This window comes from Anabrus simplex, chromosome 1, assembly GCF_040414725.1.
Source record: "Anabrus simplex isolate iqAnaSimp1 chromosome 1, ASM4041472v1, whole genome shotgun sequence".
In the NCBI taxonomy this organism is placed as follows: Eukaryota; Metazoa; Arthropoda; class Insecta; order Orthoptera; family Tettigoniidae; genus Anabrus; species Anabrus simplex.
In genome coordinates this window covers 274,932,053-274,952,271 of record NC_090265.1, presented here as the reverse complement: position 1 = coordinate 274,952,271, position 20,219 = coordinate 274,932,053, and the positions used below count along the sequence as shown (strand labels likewise).

The 20,219-nt window shown below is 40.2% G+C and overlaps 2 protein-coding genes across 5 annotated transcripts in view; one reads left to right on the top strand and one right to left on the bottom strand.

The window, feature by feature from the left end:
* Positions 1-20,219, bottom strand: part of Adck5 (aarF domain containing kinase 5) — a 458,263-nt gene that overhangs the window by 331,118 nt on the left and 106,926 nt on the right. The gene's annotated exons all lie outside the window — the stretch shown is intronic.
* TP53INP (Tumor protein p53 inducible nuclear protein) overlaps positions 1-20,219 on the top strand; it is a 186,111-nt gene that overhangs the window by 105,020 nt on the left and 60,872 nt on the right. Inside the window, exon 1 of one of the 4 annotated variants that reach the window (XM_067159740.2) lies at positions 17,744-17,834. The exons of the other annotated variants lie outside the window; for them this stretch is intronic. The gene's annotated coding sequence lies outside the window, so the exon portion shown is untranslated. Of the gene's footprint in view, positions 1-17,743; positions 17,835-20,219 lie in introns of those variants that run through there. 4 annotated transcript variants of the gene reach the window in all.

Below are 20,219 nucleotides of genomic sequence, written 5' to 3'. Positions count from 1 at the left end.
GTAGTCTCCCATTATCTACCCTATCAAATGCCTTAGACAGGTCAGTCGCGATACAGTCCAATTGACCCCATGAATCCAGGATATCTGCTATATCTTGCTGGAATCCTACAAGTTGGGCATCAGTGGAATAACCTTTCCTAAACCCAAACTGCCTTCTATCAAACCAGTTATTAATTTCGCAAACATGTCTTATATAATCGGAATGAATGCTTTCCCAAAGCTTACATACAATGCATGTCAAACTGACTGGCCTGTGATTTTCAGCTTTATGGCTATCACCCTTTTCTTTATATACAGGGGCTACTATAGCAACTCTCCATTCATTGGTAAAGTTCCTTTATGCAAACAATAATCAAACAAGTACTTCAGATATGGTACTATATCCCAACCCATTGTCTTTAATATATCCCCCGAAACCTTATAAATTCCAGCTGCTTTTCTAGTTTTCAACTTTTGTATCTTACTGTAAACGCCATTGCTGTCATAGGTAAATTTTAATACTTCTTTAGTATCAGTCACCTCCTCTATCTGGACATTATCCTTGTAACCAACAATCTTTACATACTGCTGACTGAATACTTCTGCTTATTTAAGATCCTCGCATACACACTCCCCTTGCCCATTAATGGTTCCTGGAATGTCCTTCGTGTAACCTGTTTCTGCCTTAAAGTACCTATACATACTCTTCCATTTTTCACTAAAATTTGTATGGCCGCCAACTATGCTTGCCATCATGTTATCCTATTTTACCCCTTTAACTCATAATCGGAGATATTCATAGCTAAGCAACGTAGGCCTAAAATCCGAATGGATCGCTGACCGCTACATTTCACGGGAGCTAAAAGCTTATACAAACATCGACATATGGGATCGGTGTAGGCGATCCAACTACAAGTACAAATGTCCTCTACCTTTAAAAATCGAGGCGACGCAGTTATGTGGCTTTTGATATTTTAATTTTGAATGTTCTCTGATGATGGAATTAAGCTTCCGAAAACCGGTTTTGAATTACAATATTTTAATGTATGCTGATATCTGTTTTTAATTTTAAGAAGTGGAAGAAACAACCGATGCTGATGGGAGATAGGTATAGCTAACATTATTATTGGTGTAATAAAAAATGGCCGGCCTGGTGAAGTGTTTCTTCTAACATGTGAAGTTCTGGAGAAAGTACATAATTCCTCCAGAGCAGTGCTGTTTGATGATACTATGAAGCTACTCTGGCCAGATGGTATAAAGAGGGAAAGAATTCTACTTTATTCTGAAGTCGCCCCTTAGGCTACATGACGAAGGCAAGGAAAGGACTTTAACTACTTTACCCCAAAATGGCCCATGTTACGTGTCTCGCCCATGGTTCGCTTGGAGTGCAGAAGAGATTCGAAGCAATAACCCAAACGTAGGCAGGCTATTTTCTGACTGGAAGAAAATGTTCCTGAAAGCTCCAGTTCGAGTACAGAAGACGAAAAGAACAGCTCCTGCTCTACCTCTTCAACATCTTACTTGCTGGAAGACGTGGTTCAATGCTACTCAATATTACTGCAGGAATTATGATTCCCTTCGTGCGTGCGTGTGTGTGTGTGTGTAATTCAAGAGTATGATCCTTCTGATTCGCCATGTATTAAAATTGAACAAGATTTGATTTCTTATACGAGTTTGGTCAGAAACTTGGCACACTAATGCTACAAATAAAATACTGTCTGTTTTATCGATCTAATGTAATGTAAAATGATCTAATTAGTAAGTTACACACAATTATATTTGAGAATGGTTGACAGCAGTTCTTCTTACAGAACTATTTAGAGTCTTTGGTCCTCCACTGCTGTTCCAACTGGGCAGTCTTTACCTGGGACGGAGTCCTTCCTTAATCTTGATTAACAGCTCACTTTTCACTTCGCTTCGCTTCGCACGCTCAGTCACTCAAATCAGCAGCTTCACGCACACAGATTCGAATACACAGTCTGTTAGTAATCACGACGTACGACTTTTCCATGACTCGGCTCCAGAGAGGTCCGTCACTCACACTATTATTGCACTATTATTGCACGTAGCGCCCCACACAGTGAACTGCTCAGCACATATTACTCGGCAAGACACAGCACTACCAAACAACAGCGGCCACACTTGAACATTAGCCTCCTTCATCTTCTTCTTATCTTAATCTGTTTACCCTCCAGGGTTGGCTTTTCCCTCGGACTCAGCGAGGGATCCCACCTCTACCGCCTCAAGGGCAGTGTCCTGGAGATTCAGACTTTGGGTCGGGGGATACAACTGGGGAGAATGACCAGTACCTCGCCCAGGCGGCCTCACCTGCTATGCTGAACAGGGACCTTGTAGAGGGATGGGGAGATTGGATGGGACAGAAGAGGGAAGGAAGCGGCCGTGGCCTTAAGTGAGGTACCATCCCGGCATTTGCCTGGAGGAGAAGTGGGAAACCACGGAAAACCACTTCCAGGATGGCTGAGGTTGACCTCCCTAGGCTGAGTGGACCCCGTTCCAGCCCTCATACCACTTTTCAAATTTCGTGGCAGAGCCGGGAATCGAACCCGGATCTCCGGGGGTGGCAGCTAATCACGCTAACCACTACACCACAGAGCCCCTCCTTCATACTCATCCAATATACTCAGCGACAACGACCGTGACGTGCACTACTAATGCTAACTCACTGCAACAACTACTGCTGTACGTTTCGCGTTCCAGAAGGCTTAAGTCTGCGTTTATAGTGGAGCGGCGAAGAGGAGATTGGAGAGGATAGCGGAGAGTGCTTAGTGTTTATAGTAGAGCGGTGCTATGCTCCGATTATGAGGACTGTCCATTGTCTGAGTTTACTGAACCTGATCACAGTTTCTAGTGTTGGGATGATGTTTCTGTCGAAGTATCGTAAATGGACGTGTTGAAATAGTAATGCGGCTAAATATTATTATGAACTGCATGTTCAGCTAGAAACACAAGGCGATGGAATGTTCATCGTATTAACGCAACCACACAGATGCACACACGATGCTGTCAGTTGGTACAATGAATTTTATTCACATATCTTCACAAAGTACACACTCTCATAACCTTGATCACAGAATCACAACAAACACTTCACTTCGAGGATATCAACTAAGCCGTCATTATTAAAAACAACTGAATAACACAGCACATAGAAGTTACAACCTTGGAACAAAAATAAAACAGTTGACTGCATACAAGCATGTCACTTCAATGTGAAGACTGCCTAACTCGGCATGTCAGCCACGTGCTAGTAAACAATAACTCAGCAGTAACTAACAGCAACTTGTTCCACAACTCACAACTCACTCGTCGCTGTTAACATTGCTCCTTATATATGTGCCTGGCCAGGCGTCTGGAAAGTAATCTTACAAAAAATATCTTCGTGAAACTTCTAGAGTGTCCAATACATAGGTTACAATGTAGAGAATATTCTCAATTGTTATAGTGCCTATACCATTCTGGAAGTTACAGTGTGTTTCACAATTATGGATTACAAATTATACAGGCAAGAATAAATTACATAATATTAATTTACATTAACGGAACTAATATAAATGTCCATGTACAACACATGTTTCATAATCTCACGCACCATACGATCATTCAACTACGTAAATAATAATAACACTAACCCCACACACAACGCGATCGTATCATAATAATAATATAAATACTAACATTGTTGTAATAATAATAATAATAAATTGATGTAACACTTCACAGCTATATATACAATAATAATAATAATAATAATAATAATAATAATAATAATAATCGTATAATAATAATAATAATAATAATCGAGCTCGATATCTGCATTAGTTACCATGGGTGAGAAAATACTGTTCTCAAGTTATACCTGTTATCGCATTTGCGTCAGTATTAATACGGATAGGCCAGAAAACGGCGAATTCAGTGGTTTATAACAGAAATTGCGCTTGCATCCAGATAAATTTCAGCAGTGTTATAGGATGTCTATTCCAACATTCGATTACATCCTGCAACTTGTGAGTCCGAGACACTTTTACTCTGCAGTTCAGAAGCCGTCTGTTCCCAAAGCTTGTCCAAAATGTATCTGTTGTTGTGTTTCTTGTCCCATTATCCCCATAATGGCCGACGTATAAAAACTGCTCTTATTAATTGCTCGGAGGAAAAAGACATTTTAAAAAAGTGAACTAACACACGTGGTCTACGTTTTACAAAAAATGCTACGATCTGAGGAAGGAAACCGCGTATCCAACGAAAAACGACCGAGGGTTGCCGAACTTACCCGACAGCGCTGGTTACCACTATGTTAAATCATTTTGTTTCGCTCTACACCGCTAATGTACACATCCTTCCTCGCAGCTCTCCGCTCTTCTCCACTATAATTCTACACATGCTGTTACATTATTTTGATTCCTCTGTTCTCCTCTCCGCACTCCCCGCCTCTTTACTATAATCGCACCCTAAGAGGAAACCAGGCGAAAGAACAATACAAGGAGAGACCGGACATTCATCCCAAGGCCGGCTGGGAGGTCCCTGGCCTGACCCACTCATCCCTTCCAGGAAATAATGAAGGGAGCTACGACAGGGCTGATAACCACTTGCGCACGTAACAATAATATCAAACTTCGGCAGAATACCAAGATCAGTGCATCCACTTTGTGATACACTGGAAATTGTAAAAGAAAGTAAGGATGATCTAAAGCGAGCAAACGGTGAAGTGACTGATACATTTGTGCAAAATTGGAAAGGGTTCTGTTGTCTAAAGTAGATTATTCTACGCTTCGCAAAATGTGACATTCTTTGTGTACAAGAAGCAAACTTTAAGGGTTCTGAACCAGAAATTTCCCCGGATAAACTTATTTTATTCAAATTTGCTTCCACAACACAATGTGATGTCAAGCGGAGTTTATCCATGTATAAAACAACCCGTCTAACAATCGAATAGACTTCCAGTTTGCCAACCTGAAAATGCGTGTGATTATCCCGTGCAGTTTCATTGACAGTTGGAAGTAATGCCAGGTACGGGTATTTTATTTTCATTTTTGTAAATAATTTGCTGGTCAGACACCAGCAAAGTACTTCGTTACTGATTGTTATATTTTATGATTTTACTTTTCATGGTAGCCTACATAACTTGCTATAGCTGCTATAGCTTGCTATAGCTGAAGGCGAAGTGGAATAAAGAACTTTCTGATAGATGATAAAAATAATATGTAACCAGTAAGCCGGGCTGGTTAACTCAAGACTGCAGAGCGCTGGCCGTCTGAGCCCACCTTGGGAGGTTCGATCTTGTCTCTGTCCGGTGGTATTTGAAGGTGCTCAAATACGTCAGCCTCGCGTCGATAATTAACTGGCATGTAAAATTAGAACTGCCGGACAATATTCCGGCACTTCAGCGTATCCGAAAAACGTAGTAGATAGAGGGAGGTAAAACCATTATTATTATTATTATTATTATTATTATTATTATTATTATTATTATTAATCTATGACGGATGATGTTTGTTGTTTCCTAACAGCTAGGTCATCGACCCCTAATGGTACGAGGTGAAAAGAAATGAAATGATAATTAAAACTGCTAGCATTCCCGCCCGGACGGCCGATGTTCGAATCCGTATCGATCATGGGTAGGAATTTACACCTGAAAAATCACGTTGCGTCAGGAAGGGCAGTCGGCCCGGTCAAAACCAAAATGAGCCTGGGTTGCTCCAGTAACCCTAGAAATACCTGGAAGAAGCTGAAGAAAATGTATGAGTATGTCTTTATTTATTGCAGGCCTATGCATTCTTTTCTACGCCACTTTTCTACGGTTTTGTTGGAACAGCAGAGGACGCAGGCTCAGAGTAAAACTTGGTTGGATGCCCTTCACGCCGTCACGCGTCTATAGTTAGAATCCCGCCCGAATTCGTCGGGATTCGAATCCAGAACATATGGGTTTGAGTCGAGTTGCTAGACCCCTGCTTCAGCGCGCCTTTCGAGTGACATTTTCACTGGCTTTCACCAAGGTAATCGCCGTTCGAGTTCCTGTCAATACACGTAGGGATTTTGGAAATGAAAAGTCATTGAGACGTTGCTAGAATTCCACGTAATTACGGTATTATGTCAGAACTATAAGTTTCCTTTTGCTACCCCTCTATTGATAACTGGATGATGAGGATGATGATGATGATGATGATGACGACAATTCTTTGGCCTGAAAAAGTATCTCTTATGCCTACAGACTAATTCCTTTTCTTCAATATTTCATGCTTCTCCTATAGTGATAAAAATTCCCATTATAATAATTTGCAATATATCAACAAGTAGGCCTAATATCAATATATTTACACACTATACTAGGCATTAGTCACATGTCTCAGAATAAATGATAACAACGAAAAATGGTGTCAAATTACCCCATGGGAGTCCGACTCGTTGGCTGAACGGTCAGCGTACTGGCCTTCGGTTCAGAGGGTCCCGGGTTCGATTCCCGGCCGGGTCGGGGATTTTAACCTTAATTGGTTAATTCCAATGGCACGGGGGCTGGGTGTATATGTTGTCTTCATCATCATTTCATCCTCATCACGACGCGCAAGTCGCCTACGGGAGTCAAATAGAAAGACCTGCACCTGGCGAGCCGAACCCGTCCAGGGATATCCCGGCACTAAAAGCCATACGACATTTCATACCCCATGGGAAAATCAAATGATCATAAATATGCCAAATGTCTCTCTGTCATGGCCATCCATCAACGGTTGTTAATTTCAGATGACCGCCAGCAGTATGACCTAGCCTGCACGGTTGCTAGGTAACACTGTCTAGCCATTCATACTTTACATCAAAGCTGTGCGGGTTACTTGGTTACACTTCCGTCACACATTCTGTTAGATGACACTGTTTCGTTACGCACATTTTCGGATGATCTCCAGCCCGTAAGACATTTTATGTCAAAGTGTACCTAGCAACTCTTTTTAAGTCATTAGTCAGATGTTCTCCATCCTTGAACTATTTTAATGTAATATTTCGTAGATGGTAGCCCCTTATTTGTGCTTGCCTCATTTATAAATAGTGCTTCTCCTGAACTTGTTCCCTGTTCCCCTCACTTCTAAGAAACCTATGAATTTTCTTTGGAGGAGAGATGGATGAGTAGCCAACAGTACGAACATATTGCATATAGGCCTATACTTATTTATTTAGCGTATGGCTTTACAGATACAACACATACATACATGTTAACTGATTTAGAAAAATAAGACAAACTATATATCTAGGCTGTTTACATAACTGATTGTCTCTGGTAACACATGAGCAAAATCAGTGATGTTGCCACTGTACTTTCATTTTGGACACTCGGTGATAATACAGTATGCTGGATGGTCTGCTTAGAGTCGCCACAATCGTAGCGAGTTGACTCTATGTCGTTCCACGAACCTACTACGCTGATGTAGCAGGGGGAGAGGTGATAATCCCACGTGGCGGGTCCCAGGTGGCGGATAGGGGGGTCCTAACCGGCTTGCCGGCGGACTTGAGGGAAATAAAATAACGCTCGCGGACCAAACAGACAACCCCCTGTGGGTGGGCGACGCAGACGAAGAATACACCAACGGTATCCCTGCCTGTCGTAAGAGGCGACTAAAAGGGGCGACCAAGGGATGATCAAATTAGAACCATGAGACTACTTGTGATTAGTACCACCACGCGGGGAACATCATGGATCCCTTTACTTGCGCGTAGTACCACTATATTAGGTACCAAATAGGTTTGTGATTAGTAGCAATAGAGTACGTTGCCGGCTTCTACAGTACCCGTGATTCGTACCCCTATATGAGCGACACCATGGCTTTGCCTTGCCTATGCTTAGTACCCACTATGTGAGGAACACCCCGGGATAGTGCGGGTCTCTGTGGTTAGTCCCCTTATGTGAGGAAGGCCATAGGTTTGCGTTGCCTGTAAATAGCGCCGCAATGTGCGAAACACCATAAGTCTGTGTTACATGTGCGAATTTCATTACGGTACCTGTGAGTAGTACCATAATGTGTGGAATACCGCGATTCTATGCTACTTTTAATTAGTACCGCAAACATAACAAATAGCATGGTTCTATTTTCCTAGCGATAAGTACCATTATGAGGGGCCGATGACCTGGATTTTGGACCCGTTTCGACTAAAAGCATAATCGATTCACTATTGTGCTTTAGACGCAGTCGCTTGGTCAGTAATACTATTATTTAACGCTAGTTTCTGGGAATGTGGGGCATTGCGGGTCGGATACACTGATCGTTTTAACTTCATATCCATCCATCCATTCTTCGTCCTCACGTTTTCGAATCTGGCAGTGGAGGATTCTGGATTTTTAAATTGCCATAACATTTCGTACCATTAGGGGCCGATGACCTAGATGTTCGGCCCCTTTAAACAACAAACATCATCATCCTCATCGATAGCGTTGTGTGCGCACCAACCGCTAGATGGCACCGTTGTCTACGTCTCCGGTAGGTTTTCAGCGCTGATGCAACGTAAAGATGGCCGCGCCACTTTCTGTTTGCACCAAGGAAGAACAGCGTTCCGTAATCCGTTTTTAGCGGTCTGAGGGTGTACCAGGAGCGAAAATTCATAGAAGACTTTCAGCACAATACGGGGACATTGTTTTGCCACAGAGAGGTGTTTAGGAGTGGACTGAACAGTTCAAAAGGTGTCGCACGAGCGTGATGGATGAGGAATGATCCGGGCGTCCATCTGCAGCCGTAACTCATCCCAATATAGAACAAGTGCGCGATATGATTCTGAATAACAGACGAGTGACTGTTGATGACGTGGCGAGTCATATGCACATTAGCCATGGTTCTGCATATATAATCATACAGTACATAACAGGCTTAACTTTCACAAAGTCTGTTCAAGATGGGTTCCAAAAAACTCAATGAAGAGCAGAAGCGCAATCGTGTGAGAATCTGTCAGCATTTACTGGACCGTCACGCTAACGAAGGTGAAACGTTTCTGAAACGGATTATCACTGGAGATGAAACATGGTTTCACCACTTAACCAGAGAGCAAACGTCAGAGCATGGAATGGAAGCATCCGCTGTGGCAAAACATTTTCCCCGTATTGTGCTGAAAGTCTTCTATGAATTTCCGCTCCTGGCACACCCTCAGACCACACCAAAAAATATTACGGAGCACTGTTTTTCCTTGGTGCAAAACGGAGAGTGGCGCGGCCATCTTTACGTCGCAACAGCGCAAGCTGTACTGATCTGATAACGCTGAAATCCACCACAGACAAGGTCTATCTATATACACAGGTCTGGTCATGCTCCCAGAATTTGCGGCAGCGGCCATATTGGGAACAAAGGCTTCCACTGTGTGTTATACAGTGCAGTGAGATTAAGTTGTCGTGGGTTATTGTATAGCTTCAAGTTGTAGAAGTCCTTCATGTAAAGGGACTAGGTTATTTAGAATCCTGAACAGGAGGGCAAAAGGGGATCAAAATTGCCGACGTCACAAGTGGACAGCCTACAGAACATTCGCAGCTGTGTTATATAAAAATAAATAATCACCAAGTTTAATTATATTTTCTTTTGTGGTATAGTGGTTAGTGTGATTAGCTACCACCCCTGGAGGCCCGGGATCGATTCCCGGCTCTGCCATGAAATTTGAAAAGTGGTACGAGGACTGGAACGGAGTCCATTCAGCCTCAGAAGGTCAACTAAGTAAAAGGGTGTTCGATTCCCGCCTCAGCCATCCTCGAAGTGGTTTTCCACTTCTCTTCTAGGCAAATGCCGGGTTAGTACCTAACTTAACACCACGACCGCTTCTTTCCTCTTCCTTGTCTACCCCTTCCAATCTTCCCATCCCCCAACAAGGTCCCTGTTCAGCATAGCAGGTGAGGCCGCCTGGGCGAGATACTGGTGCTCCTCCCCAGTTTTATCCCCCAACCCAAAGTCTCACGCTCGAGGATACTAACTTTGAGGCGGTAGAGGTGGGATCCCTCGCTGAGTCCGAGGGGAAAACCAACCCCGAACGGCAAACGGATTAAGAAATAGATAAATAAATAAATAAATAAATAAATAAATAAATAAATAAATAAATAAAAAGGTAAAATTTGCATAACTTATTCAACGTATTATTATTGTATAAAGTGTATACAATTGGTATAGAATGTATATCACCGAGCAAGCGGCTGCGGGTCTTGGGTCACGTAATCATCAGTTTGCGTTCGGGAGATAGTGGGTTCGAACCACACTATCGGCAGCCCTGAGGATGGTTTTTCCGTGGATTCCCTTTTTCACACCCGGCAAAAGCTGGGGTTGTGCCTTAATTAAGGCCACGGTCGTTTCCTTCCCCTCCCATTGTCACCATAAGACCCGTCTGTGTCGGTACGACGTAAAGCGAATTATAATAAAACGCATTACATTATAACAGTAAACTTGTGTCGTCACCCCATGGCGTTGCGGCTTTTTTTTTTTTTTTTTTTTTTTGGCACACCCGCAATAGATGTGAGCTGCATGTACCATTTCGACCACATACCATTCTTAAATTTCCCGCAGTACCGGAAATCGAACCTGGACCCCAAGGACGGCTGTTAATTACATAAACCGTTAAACTACGAAGGCAGTTCTCTAATATACGCGTTTATTCCTGTTACTAGAAATGTAGCCTAAATTGATGGCTTTAATATTTATTATAATAGGCCAAATGTTGTGTTCGGCCTTAGCATATATGTAATTATTTAATTTTAATCGTTCACACTTCTTTGATCATTATATTACTTTGTTCATGCTTAGGTACCCTAAATTAGGCCCACTGGCTGAAAAAATTATAATGTTGTCATATAGTCTGTTCTTAATGCCATTGCAACTGCTCACAATATATGAAAACTGGGTGCTTATAGATGAAAAAATATATTTCACAATTCGCAGGCTATGGTAAAACTATTAATTACATGTAATCAAAGGCAAAAAAAAAACTTTTTTGTTCTTAAATCAATTTTTAAATCCGAAACTCGTCTGTATCCAACACGGAAAGACTATGGGGAACGCCCAGACTTAGTCCTAATATGGCGGCTACTTGTGCTTGTCCTGACCTGTGTATATAGACCTTGAAAAAAGAATGCCACATATTTAAAAACCTAGAAGTTAAAGAAAGTAAATAAAACTTCAGCTTATACCACCTATTTCTGGGGTCGCTCGTGCCACTCAACCTCATTTTGGTTTTGTTCGTTTTTTAAGATCGGCTGCCCTTCCTGACGCAACGTCATTTTTGAGATGGAACTCTTCCGGGTCGAACGGCATTCGAGCCTCAGCCTCCCGGGTGGAAAACCAGCTGCTAAGCCATTGACCTAATCACTTCCCATCCCCTGTAAGTTAAGAAAGTAAATATACGTTGCAAAACTATACACCGTCAGTATCGCACGCGTCTCAGCTGCCTTTGTGGATCAGAGGTAGATCCCAAGCTTGCAGGTTTGATCCCGGGCGAGGAAGTCGGTTTCTGCATCCAACCGACAAAATGCAGACTTACCGCCCAATAGAGTCTAATTTCGTTAATCAACGGCAGCAAATCAGACCATCGACATTCTTAACGCAGTCGGTCTTGATGGTACCACTTCAGAAGGCGTGCGATCCAGTTGCTAAGATCATAATATTATTATTATTATTATTATTATTATTATTATTATTATTATTATTATTATTATTATTATTATTATTACTGCAAGTGTCTTACGAACAGAATCAGCCGCCGCAACTCAAAAGGCACCATGCGTCAACATACCATCAGCGCAGTGGCTTAGCACCCAGACGGCAGAGGTTCGAATTCCGGACAATCTCGAGTTGGATTTTTGACCCGAAAAATCAGGTGGCGTCCGGCGGGTAGCCGGCCTTTTAAACCCTCGGTCAGAAACCCGGGTGGCTCTACCCACTCCAGAAATACGGTACCTATGATCAACTGGAAACATTTTTGTCGAACAAAATGTGCCGCGTGAAATAATTATGGAGGAGATGATAACAGAAAGGCTGTTTTCTTGAATAAGATTTTGGATTTCATTTTGGTACAAAGGGGATATCAAGATTGATTTCGACGTGTCTCAATGCTGTTAATACTGGTATAAACCGCCAAATGCTATATTAGTAAGTACGGTACTAGATGAAGTACCTGTCGTTGACGGGATAATTTCTTAGCATGTGCATGGTTATATTTTTTGTTCCCCAGATTCCGTCAGGCTTGTCGTGACTTCTGCCCTCTGTGGCCCTTTGCAGTTTCATATTGTTTCATATTATTGCTGACCTTGATTTGATCTCTTCCTTCCGGTATGAAAGAAATCCAAGTATCGTGCTTCGATATTGTAGGCCTTCACATCTTGCTTTTTTTTGACTGTGTTATTAGGACATCCAATGTAAAGGAAGTCATTCTCCCTTCTTTCATTACTTTCCTTCACGACTTTTTCTCATTTCGATAGTCATCTTTACAATTTTCCTCACCGATATGCGCGGATGAGGATGCGCTTTTTCACCTTAAGACAATCATGACATAAGCACCACCATCGCCAGTTAACACGACTGAACAATATTTTCCATGTTAGCGATGTTCGGCGTTGGCATGGAGTAAGCAACAACAGTCTAAATTATGAATGTCTTTTACCATAGCTGGTGCAGTAAAACTGTATGAGATACATGATCGGGAAATTGTATTCTCTACAACTTTTGTTATGTAGTATTTATCGGTAGGACCACTAATTTGCAAATTAAAATTTAGGCCTTCCCCCAAACTACCATTTCACCCAGTGTGAATCAAACTATTTATAGCCTACACTGTGTTGCCTTATTCCCGAACTTAATATGTCGATTTTCATTCAATTCTGTTCAGCCATTTTCTCGAGGCTCTGCGTTGATGTGGCCGATACTTACTTGTGTCCGACCTTCCTTGGTCAACTCTTGTTCTTTTTCGACCCCGACGCTATTAAAGCATTCGAGGGCTATGGAGACTTTCATTGTCATGTCCTTTGTGGTCCTTGTCTTTCTTTGGCCGATATCTTCTTTTTCGAAGTGTCGGATCCCTTCCATTTTTTCTCTCTGATTAGTGTTATATTGAGGATGGTTGCCTAATTCTACTTCCTCTTAAAACAATAATCACCACCACTCATAGCCGGTACGGTAAAATTTTATAAAACCTAAGTGATCGTAAATTGTATTATCTTTAACTTTTGTTATGCAGTTTTAAAGATAAGACCAATAATAACATAGGCATTGAAGAATTACATTTTACACCTTCCCCTAAACTACCATTTCAACCAGCCTGAATAACATTATTTATAGCCTAGATTGTAGTTCCTTATTCCACAGCGTTGCGTACAGATTTTCATTAAATTCTGTTCATCTATTTTCTCGTGATGCGCGTACATACATACATTACGGGAAATTGAAAATTGTATTTCCTTCTTACTGTGGGCACGACCAATACAGACATACACTACTATTCTTTTTAAATTCTGAGCAATGTACAGACAAAACTCATATTTTTTATAGATAACTTGCTCCAATTACTTGTCAGAATACCAAAGCAATTGAAATGAAAAGTTCACAGACGCACAGTATACTGTACCGGTACATCATTTCTCATACTGTAGCTGCTTTCAAGTCTGAGCTTGGTTAGCAAGGTGCGGGGATACAGCAATGACGTCAGAGCAAGCACTGCCTTGTTTGAGAGCATCTGAAAACACGACCTTGACTATTTCCAACAGCTAAATGCAGACATACAGGCTTCACGCAACACGCCGAGAAGCAGGTCTGACTGGAGCAGATAATTTACCATAATTCCGAAGGGAATCAATCAATCAATCAATCTATGCATCCATACATAGGCCTACGTAAATCAATCACGCTGATCTCCATTTAGGGCAGTCGCCTAGGAGGCAGATTCCCAGTCAGTTGTTTACCTAGTCCTTTTTTAAATTTTATTGGTAAATTATTCCAATCCCCAACTTCTCTTCCTATAAACAAATATCTGCCCCAATTTGTCCTCTTGAATTCTAAGTGTATCTTCATTTTTGATCTTTCCTACTTTTCGTACTCCACTTTATTCCTCGACTAACGTCATTCCACGCATATCTCCACTGACAGCTCGGAACATACCGCTTAGTTGAACAGCTTGTCTCCATACTCGTAAGTCACAGTTTGCAACATTTTCCTAATACTAGTTTAGTCGGAGCACCCAGAACAAATCGTGGTGCTTTTCTTTGGATTTTTTTCCAGTTCTCGAATCAAGTAAACCTGGTGAGGGTCCCATACACTGGAACCGTACTCCCATGTGGTCTTACCAGTGACATCGTTACTGCAACCCCCAAAATACTCTCATCACCACATAAAGAAATGCATAACCTTTATTTAATAGCTCGTTTATGTGATTACCCCAATGAAGATCTCTCCTTATATTAACTTCTAGGTACTCACAGTGATCTCCATGAGGTACTTTCACTCCATCAACACAATAATTAAAACAGATGGTTTTTCCTTTTGGTGAAATTCACAAACTTACCTTTCACCCATTTACTATCATACCATCGTCTGCTGTCCATCTCACATTGTCAGGGTCTTTTTGCAGGCGCTCACAATCTTGTAACTTATTTATTACTGTATACATTATAACATCATCCGCAAAGAGCCTTTGATTCCAATTCTTTACTCGTATCATTTATATACTCTATAAGAAAGAGAAAGGTCCAATAGTACTGCCTTGTGGAACTCCCCTCTTTATCGCTACAGGCTCAGAATACTCAGAATATGCTCCACCAAGTGTCTTAGTCCAATTCTCTAAGTTACATTTTCTACAACTTTAGTCACCCAGTCAGTCACTATTGTGTGTAGTTCAGTTGCCCTCATTTTTGTCAGTAGTCACCCATGACTATCAAATTTTTTGGAAAAGTCAATAGCGATACAGTCCAGTTATATTAAGACCATCTCTAGAATTCATAGACGACAGCGGCAATACCATTTCTTTTACACAGGGGAAATTCATCCAAGAAGAAAAAAAAAATATCGGTACAGGAGCACTAATTTACATCGTAAACTCGGTAAAGGAATTAACAAAACAATCTAGAGGCCGCGCCAAACAGTTGGACATCTGCATATTGTTCAAACTGTTACAGACACTTTCGTTACTGATATTTTTGGTTAATGAACACTGATCTTTTTTACTTTGTTTAATGAACGTAGATTTTTATTCGGATTAATGAACACATGTCATGTTCTACTAACGCATTGTTTTCAATTAAAGAGGACAGTTAAAACAATACTATAATGAACACGGATTTTCGTATGATTAATTAACACAGAATTGTATTTCGTTTAATAAACGCATAGTTTTACTTTGATGTGAATAGATTTTAATTTTATTTCATAAGCAATACTATATTTTAAAATTAGTTCAATGAACATGTAGTTTTTATTTCTATTAATAAAGCATATGGTAATTTCGAATAATGAGTACAGATTGTTTTATTTTGTTTCATATGCACACTTTTTTTTATTGAACACAAATTTTCATTCTGGTATTAAAACAATTTTTGATTAAGTAACCAGTTTTCGTAATCGTTTTCAGGGTATGTTTGTAGGATATTGGGCGGTATATCAATGTAAAAGTTTTCACGGTATTTCTGCAGTATACTGGGTAGTACGAATAACCTGTGCTCGTTACGATAAGTATTGCTCGCTCAACATATCGCTCATGGGCTGCAGTAGTGGCACAACTCAAAAAATACGAAATCGGAGAATCGGAGTTATTGTAAACTTCAGCATCGTCCGTAAATTTGTTTCATTATTATAAACTGCAAAACTCCCAAGATAGTCAAACATAATCTATAAAAAAGCATTGCAGCAATAGTGACCTCTCAAAACATCTAGGTCATGGCTTTGGCAAGAGGAATAAAGGAGCTATTTTTAAGTAGTTAACATTTTTATTAACCGAATTCCTATCGAGCCATTAAGTAAAACTTGCTCTTTATTTCATAAATTAATCGTATGATGTCTTCATTTCACTACGAAGGGAAACTTTGTACTTATTTATCTCAGAACTTGAGTTTTTGAGTTGTGTCACTATTGCAGCCCTTGAGAGATTATGATTAATCAATAGCCTGTAGTTTTTATGCCGGCCCCGTGCTGTAGGGGTTGCGTGCATGCCTCTTACCCGGAGGCCCCGGGTTCGATTCCCGGCCAGGCCAGGGATTTTTACCTGGATCTGAGGGCTGGTTCGAGGTCCACTCAGCCTACGTGATTACAATTGAGGAACTATCTGACGGTGAGATAGCGGCCCCCGGCTGAATAGCTCGCTTGGTAGGCCAAGGCCCTTCCAGGGCTGTTGTGCCATGGGGTTTGGTTTGGTTTCTGTAGTTTTTATTTCAATGAATAAAACAGATAATTTCGAATAATGAGCGCAGATTGTTTTATTTTGCTTCATAAGTACACTTTTTATTTTGTTATTGAGCACAGATTTTCATTCTGGTGTTCAAACCATTTTTAAGTAACCAGTTTTCGTAATCGTTTTCAGGGTATTTTTGTAGGATATTGGGCGGTATATCAATGTGAAAGTTTCCAAGATATTTTTGCAGTATACTAGGTGTTATGAATAATCTGTGCTCGTAGTAAGAGTTGTTTGTTCATTTTTATGCACCTGTACGTTGTTGACTGTAGTGTAATGGCCTAGAAACATTCCGGCGGTACATTATACTTCTGTGCAGATCAAGATTGCGTAGATATGGTTTGAGTAACTCAAGAGATGTGAGTGTAAGGGCACATAGTAAAGACAATATTACTGGCGGGCAGTTTCTATACCAGGACTAGAAATGTTACATAATTGTATGGGAAACTTGTAGTAAATATGAAACTTGAATGAAACAATCTACTGATTTTTTATGTTAGTCATAGAAGATTCAGTTTTCACGCAAAGGACTAATCTTCTCTACACATGGGAGGATGTACGTACCAGAGTGATAGAAAGAACTAGAAAATCGGGTTTTGAACACTGGACATTTTTCAGAAACCTGCTGTCATAAAAGTTTCCTATGATGAAAGCATCCTGCTGTAAACATTCACAATAATAATTTTCACGTAGGGAGTAAATTGGAAAAGTTTCAGAGCAAGTACATTAAGAAAAGATACAGTTGCAAGATTACTGAAAAGGTCCAAATAAAATACTACAGGAAAGAACAGATCACTAAAAAGATAAAACGCAGCACGATAGACGAGGAGAGGCTGCATAACATTGACACTGTTTCTTGTAAGGAAAACTTGGTAACTTTCTGATTGACGGCCCCGTGTTCTTATGATGTGTGAAGTCTAGAAACTGACGAGGATATTCCAGTACATACTATTCTCAATCAATCGAAGTGAAGAATTTTGAGAATTCAAAGCTCAAGCTTGTAGTTTTAAGTGACTATTGCTATTATCAACATGGCTACGGGAGCTCCAATTTTACGTGAAATCCGAACCACAGAGACATGACTTTTCATTTCAAAATTTCGATAGTAAATAGTTTAGAAATTAGTGCTTTGGTGTGCTCTTCTTTAAAAAGGAGCTTTTCCAAGGTATCTGAGAATAACTACAATAATAGTGATTAGAGCGTGTTAGATTTTTTAATATTATAATAAAGTAATCATATTGACCTGCCCCAATGTATGCAATCAACACTATTGAACTGAAAACTAAGCGCACGCGTAAACCAGCCGACTTGGCAAGAAGCCAACTGGCAGCTGTTTGTCCGGGCCAGCTGGGGAAGTTCCCCTTCTCCTCATCAGCTGTGTTATTGCTTGACGCTGTCAGTTAGTTCGCCAGGTCCAGCAACATCGCTAGTCGCACATCCACCTCAAGGAATTTTAATTTGTACAGGCGAGTTAGTGCAAGTTAATTTAAAGAATTCGGTGCTCTTTGATACAAGTCTGGGCCGAGTGTGTTTCAACTAACAAATCCGCCCAGTGTTGATATTTTCAGTGCATAGGCTTACATGCAAGAAACAATTTTTAATCAGAAGCTATGGTGCAACCTAGTGACGTTAGAACTAACACTAAAAGCACTACTCTGAGTATGTAACTGCTACAGAGCTGTGACAAGGCCTAGGGCATTGCTTCCTGTATAGTGTACGTGAAAAGGGTGGGGACGCACATGTATGTATCAAACAATGGTAGGATTAGACGAAGTCCTACTCATCAAGGACAGTTCGATGACCTTATTATACACATATCGTGTTTCTTTAACCTTTCAGAAGTTTTATAAATGATCGCTTGAAAAACAGTTTACCGTATGTTGGTTTCTGATACATGGATGGACACAGCAGCTGAACGCCAAACTGACGTGTTTTCGAACAAACACACATACTTTTGCGTTGTACTTATGAACTACCGGTACTCGAAGTATGTAAATTACACAGGTCATCTCAGAACGAAAATATGCAAATGTATGCAGTATTGTACTTTGTTCCTTCACTGTATGCTGCGCATTGTCTTACATGCAGATACGAATTTTGAACAATTTACATGCAGGTACGAATTTTGAAAAATTCGTTACTCGACAACAGTTATACAGCATAACATGTAAAAAAAAAAAAAAAACCAACATAAATTATAAAATCTGCTCTCCATACTATCTTGAACAACATCACAGGAAAAAAAAAAGTCTTGTGACTAAGAAGGCTACTCCATTTGCAGTTTCGACTTCTGGAGAATGTTGCTATAAAACCGCGGCTGATATCAAATTGAGAGGGGGAAATACTTAAGTCTCTGGTTAGATTTTATATTTACCTGCCTTCTGAAAATATTTTTAGGAGGCATTCCAAAAGGTGCATTTGTCTGGTACCATTTCGTTCTGGTGACAAAATACTGTAGGCCTGTGCTAGTTCTCATGGATCTCTTGCAACTTTCATTCCAGGAATGATCTAGTATAATTCACTGCCCATCATCTCAGAGCAGTGTAACAGGCCTTATCAGATACCCCGACCCAACAATCGTTTTTACTCACTGAAAGGGTAGGAAGAAGTCTGCCATTCTTATTAGAATTAATATATAATATTACTATTAAATATTCCAGTAATATACTGCTTATAAACATTCGAGTAAATGAAATATTTATTTCTGACAGCATGAACATTGATTTGTATACTGTCAAAAATAATTCCATCATCATTATCCATGAAAGAAACTACTTTGCAATGGATGCAAGATACTAACCACCCACTGAAAATACAGCGTCCTCCCCTGTAATAAAATCTTGATTGTATTTACGAATGTATCTCCTGTCAATTTAACAGGACGGGATATTTACAGAATAAATACATTTCTGTACGGAAAATCAGGAGCATTTAGAAGGGGGTTAAATTAATGAAATTCTTCAACAAATGATTGCGACTAGCTTATATTTGTACATTACGTTAGCGTCCGCAGCTGTTTCATTTCAATGACGCAAGGTCGAGAGGTTGGTGAGCTAAAAAAACAAAAGCACACATATCCCTTTCGAGAAAAACAAAAACAAAGTAATTACAAGGCGAAAATACACTAAAATTCCGGAAATCAAAATGTATAAACTAAATGCTTGTTATATTGCTAGAAAAGGTGTTAATGCTGAAGGAGAAAGTATTCGTTTATATTTCACTAAGAAAATAAAGCATCAAGTTGCATTCATATGCTAATTTATAATTTCCTTGACGTGATCAAGTTTTCTTTGAGAAATAAGTCACAGAGTGCTAGTTTTCCCTTTTTTATAAATAAACAGTGCATACATGCTTTTTAAACAACAGTGAATAACATGAGTAATTGCTGTTTATCCTCGAAAACCACCCACGTTTTTTTTTTTTTTTTTTTTTTTTCAGCTGATCATCTTGATGCATATACTGCATCATTTGTTACATTTCTTAAGAGGTAACCTATAGCCATTGATAACAGTTGTCTCCAGAATGCCGCATGACCTAACACGCTTATCAGCTAACAATACTAAAATTAATTTTTAAAATCACAAAACAAAATATAATCCATTGTCAATGCCACGTATCTATTGTTGATAAGCTGTAGTGATTTACAGAGTTCAATAATTTCGACTAACGGGAGTTATGTTAGGAAGGTTGTATAAAAATAATTGGTTCAATCAATCAACTTATTCCACTCATACTTTAATCTTACTGTTTTATGTAAGTGCTGCATGTATAACGACTCTTCAATAGATTTTAAGAGAACCAAGCGAGCTGGCCGTGCGGTTAAGGGCGCGCAGCTGTGAGCTTGTATTCGG